A 5477-nucleotide genomic window follows, 5' to 3' on the forward strand; every position below is an offset into this window, starting at 1 on the left:
AAATCTGTCTATTCATAACAGTGTGAAATTAAGCCGTTAGTTTACATATTATATTTTATTGCATATAAGATTAACTAAACACTATAACAACATACATCAGAACTTAAGATTCTTGTTGGGCTATTATAATTATATAATTATATACTTTTAGTGTGTCTGACGTAGTTGACACAAATCAAGTTTTTAAGGTAAACATGTGAATTTATTAAAAATGTGTTTTAACCTCAAGCCTGCACCTTTACATGGTTAAATAGCACATATCTTAATCTACATGAATATATAACTAATCAATAGTGTACATTTTCAAAAAATATTTTTCAGAAAGTGTTTTGTCCCGACTCTCAAGAATCAGTGATTTATTATTTAACACCACAAGTCGCTTTTCATTAAACAGTCCTACCTGGATATGCACACTTCACGAACTTGTTGTGGTGTCAGGGCAAAGATGAAGTATTTCTCTTGGTGGTACCTCTGTGCAGGACTCGCTCCTGGAGACACAAATGGTGACTGAAAGTTAGAGTGAATACCATGGCTAATAACACACACATTAGCATCATTAGTGATCTTCATATGGAACAACAAGTTACCATTTTGGTACCTTTTCAGATGGATCACTGCAGTAATCCCAACTCATCTGCACAATCCCCACACCATGAACTCAATACTCTCCTTAGAGTGCACTGAAACGCTGCAGCCCCTTCCTATCTGCTTCAATGTTTTCATTTGTGCTGCCTCTCAATGAACTACAGTAGCGGTTCTAAACCGGGGGTACGTGGACCCCTGGGGGTACTTGATGCAGGATTTCCGCCCTGTGTAGCGAGTGTTTTCAGGATCAGCAAATGAAATACAACACACAGAGTGCATTTTCGACTTCTGATCACTTTGCTGGAGAGAAATATCTCAAAAAACTTCTGAACTTTTTCTGAATTGTTTCTGATGGTTCAGTGTCTAATCTCTATTCTCATGAGTCTTTCCCTCTTCCACAACGAAGGCTAATTGTGTTCAAAATTCAATTAAAGTTCTGTACTAGGGACAAAGGCACTTAAGGAACACAGTCAACTCCGGTTAGGCCTTACTACAGAACAATTACAAACTGTACCCTTGCTAGTGTTGGCTGGCACTGCCTTCGTCAGGTATAAGTCTTGTTAGTCATATAGGATGTTGGTCATGTAAGGGTTAAAATACTCTTAATTGACCAAATAACTCAAACTTTGGGTTGAATTTCATTTTAATCTACTTCTGATATCAAGGTTCCATATTTTATTTTCAGTCACTACTAGACTACTTATTGCCAAGTCGGATATATCACAAAATGTTCCAGTTTCAAATACGTCTTGGAAGTTGATATGAAAGTTCATCATTATGATTGCACCAATTTGACATGAAAGTGGTATTATCTTTTAATAAGCTATTCCCCAGCTGGTTGTATTTACACAATTGAATATATTAAAAAGGTTTTTGTTAGTTTGTATAGCCTACTCAGGAACATTTCTTCATGAAAAACATAATGTTACTTTTTGTATTCCTTTAGGTTTTGCACATATTACCAAAACAGGTGAAGTACTTCATACTACTAACTACACCTTCATGGAGCATCTGTATCAGAATTAGGGACGCATGGGTAAAACATAGGCAAATAATGGACATACGCCATGTTTCTCCGTTTTGCACGGCCATGTGACTTAGTGCTGCTGCAGAGGTCTCATTTGCCGTCATTTTTCAAATGTATGATGGAAAAAATCTTCAAGCTTAAATATGACATGCATGTGGTATAATCCTGTGATAAACAATTCCCTAGCTGGTTATATTTACACAATTCAAAACATTTTAATGGTTTTAGTTTGTAAAACCTACTCAGGAAAGTATTGTCATGAAAAATGTTTTGTTGGTATATTATTAGCAACTTCTAGAATAATACATTTGCATCAGTATATGAGATCATTCAAAAGTACCCGCCACAAGTCATGATGGCAGAACCAAGGGTTACATGTCTCACAGTTCAAAGGAAAAAGAAAAGAAAACTCCATGGCGCACCTAGACTCGAAGGCTTGATGAGGATGTCCAGCACATCATAGAAGGGGAGGGGCTTCATTTGCACATCAGGGTGGACGGGGGGGACGAGAGGTGCCGGCTGCTGGAGGTTCATGCTGCTGTTGGTGTGGTCCCACGCGGCTGTTTCTCCTGTCAACACGCTGAGGTCTCTGCTACAGGAAGGACTCCTGCTGACAGAAAAGGCAGTTTGGACTGTTTACCTACATCACAGGGCAACAGTGGGAGTATGCCTACTCGGCCGACCACTACACACAGCATAAGTCCTGATAAACCTGTTGCTGAACCTACCTTACCAGGTGCAACGCTGTTTGTGTCCCCCGTGAAACACGCTATGTACACATAGTTCCATGCGAACATCGACAAATAAAATAAAAAATAAAACGCCCTTTAAGATTTTGGGAGTTTTATTAAAAAATAGTCAGTGAGTGGCTGATTTGAAACTACGGTTAGAGAAAGTTACAACCGTTCCCGTTTCTGTCAGAGATAGGAAGTATTCCCCAAGCTTGTCGCTGTATTGACAACCTCCTCCGCCTTAAAGAAGGAGCGCCATTCAGCTGACAGTGTGACTACAGACGGAGTCCACTCCGTCACAGAGTGGGAAGCAGTACGATTGGAATTGGGCCAAAGGGTCTTTGATCCTTGACTTATTCTGGACACAGTGCCTTCATTTTGACTTTCAACCTCTTTTGTCGTGCCAAATAAAGCCCAGAAACACCTGAAGCTGGGACACTCTGGATTCCTCAATAAGTTACACAACTGAACACTACTGCTGATAAAGATCTAAACAAGAAAACACTACACAAGCCTACATCAAGGCCACACAATACAAGTCTTGATTACATTGTATGCATGCTTTTCTATGACAAATCTGTATCTTGAGGAAATCTGGTTTTCAGGCTTTTGTGGCATTCATTAAATAATCATAAGTCTGGGTTCAATCAGGTTTGTTTACTTTAATACATCAATTTATCGGTGACTCCCTTGGGAATACTGTATGTTCTAATTTCAAAAACGGTTTTAAGTCATGTTCAGTTAATTCATATACAAATGATTAATTCAAGACAATTAATTAACAAGAGTGTAAGAGAATAGATTTTATAATTTGTTAACACCATCAATTAAATCTGTGTGCACACATTATTATATTTTCCTATTAAACCCTTTCAGGGTAGGTTTCTTCTTTGTTAAGGTTACATAGGCCTACCCTTTAGTAAAAAACAACATCTTTATCAGATTAGGTAAATTATTACATTTTTTTAGATTTAACAAGTAACCCTCCTCCCCCGCCTCACACCGCTAAATGATTATCAGGATCACTTGTATTTTCATTATCACAGGAACAATACTAGACAGTGATGTTTAATACATGTAGTTCATAAGCAAAACAACTTCCCAGCCTCCTTTAACCAAATTCAATCACGTTATATTACCGAACAAGCAAATAATCAGTCAGTTATCGGCGTTGCAGCTGTTCCCTCAGCTTTGTATTTGCACAGTTGTTTACATCAGAAAATATAGTCTAGACTTAACAGTACAATTCAATGAAACTATTAAGTTGTTAAAACGATCAAAGAAAAAACCTAAAGACTTTATACCAGTGTGGCTAAGGTTATATGAAGGTGTTAAAATTAAGATATTTAGACACCATAGCGTTAACTTTTTGCTAGCTGTTGTATCATCGTGATAATAGCTGCATGTAATAGACTTCGTGCAGGAGGGTTTTAATGACCAATTATGTTGCTTAACAGCGTTATATAACTACTTACAAAGACAACAACACCGCGAACAGACACATTGAAAAATTAAATTCAGCAAGGGTTTCAGTTGAAGTGAAATAACAAGAGACCTATTAGCGTCTCTTAGCATTAAGGCTAACTTCCTAAACGCTAACGACCTGCTCTTAAAAGTGCATATTTCTGCGAAGTAATGCCCTTTCCTCTGAGCCCGTCAGCTCCGACCGCCATATTTATAACATCATATTATTTTCAAGTTTTTGTAACGTGTTTTAATGTTGACAGACGAAAGTCACAATCAGTGTTTTTCTTTTAGCCTACCCGAAACTCTTCACTCTCCGCCATCTTGTTGTTCCGGTTATCCCGCTCAGAGTGACTACTTCCAGGTTACGCCCTGACGCCACAGTTTATAAACACAGTGGGTAGTGGAGCTCCAGCCCAGCTTTTTTTCCTTTATTTATTCAAGAACATATAAACATTATACATTTTGTATACCACAAAAGTTGAGATCAGGGGAAGACATAGAAAGACATAGAAAATGACAATCATAAAAAAAAAAAATAATTTGAGGAAAATAAGTATTGCCCTACTTCTTTAGGACAAAACAGATTAAATAACCACCTTGGATCATCTGCAAAACACAACATTTGATGATGTATTTTAAAGAATATGATGCATTGTTGTCCAAACAGGAATTATAACTAGCACAATCTTTATAACAAAACAACAATAACACAATGTCAATGTTTCTTTCTTTTTTTACTCTGATCTTTACATGTTTAGTCTGTAATCTGGAGAGAGATTTAAGATTCTCATTGCCAACATTTGCTCCTCTGTATCTGTTGATGAAATAGGCTATAGGCTAAGATATATGATACATAAAGAACATAAAAATATATTTTCATCTGCTTTTCTTTGAAATTACATAAGATTTAACAGCCTTACAGAAATGTACATTCATACTAATTTGTGGAAAAACTCCACTACAGGTAGAAGAGAGCAGAATAGCATCAATGTAAGGCATTGCCTCAAATACAAATATGGTTGAGGCAAAACTGAACGTTGTGGACAACATTGTTGCACTAAAATTTCAGAGGTGAATATATTTGTGAATGATATTTGGATATAGAGGTTGTTTTTGTGCATTTAATATTGTCTGTTTTCACTGGGGGGAAATGAACACCTATCCTAAATCCACCAGTGCCACAACCAACAAAGATGGTGTAAAAGGGTAGAGGCTTCGCACTGCTCTCCAAAACGGATACATCATTTGGTGGTTTTACATTGCACAAAACGTACAATTTCTGCTATAAGCGTGTACATCCAAAACCTCAACAATGAGAATAAAAAAAAACACAACAAAACCACTTGCAGGAGTTCTGATAAGGAAACTTGACAACATGTATGTGTCACAAGATGTCCGCCTGTTATGCAAACATCTAATTTTCAGAGGTAAAATCTTTGTATATTCAGCTTTTTCGCATTCAGGTGACTTAGATTCTGATTCCCCTTTCTGAAAAACACATGAACACAATACTACTTGTAGACAAGCAGATTAGTTTCTGCAGGGCTGCCAACATTTGAGTTCAGCTTGGAGTGAGATTTTTTTTTTGGTGAACCGAAAAAATAAACGTCCATGAGTACAGTGTTACAAATGTATTGAACATTATTACAAACTAGGGTTTCCCATTA

The 5477-nt window shown here is 37.1% G+C and overlaps 1 long non-coding RNA gene across 1 annotated transcript; it reads right to left on the minus strand.

The window, feature by feature from the left end:
* Positions 1–393: 393 nt before the first annotated feature.
* LOC104961332 (uncharacterized) lies at positions 394–4171 on the minus strand. Its single transcript, XR_800089.1, has 3 exons — positions 4107–4171; positions 2035–2219; positions 394–488 (listed from the first exon to the last, which is right to left on the minus strand). It is a non-coding gene; the product is annotated as an uncharacterized lncRNA (long non-coding RNA).
* Between the last annotated feature and the right edge of the window lie 1306 nt (positions 4172–5477).

Source organism: Notothenia coriiceps, unplaced genomic scaffold (assembly GCF_000735185.1).
Source record: "Notothenia coriiceps isolate Sejong01 unplaced genomic scaffold, NC01 NC01_scaffold00033171, whole genome shotgun sequence".
Lineage (NCBI taxonomy): Eukaryota > Metazoa > Chordata > Actinopteri > Perciformes > Nototheniidae > Notothenia > Notothenia coriiceps.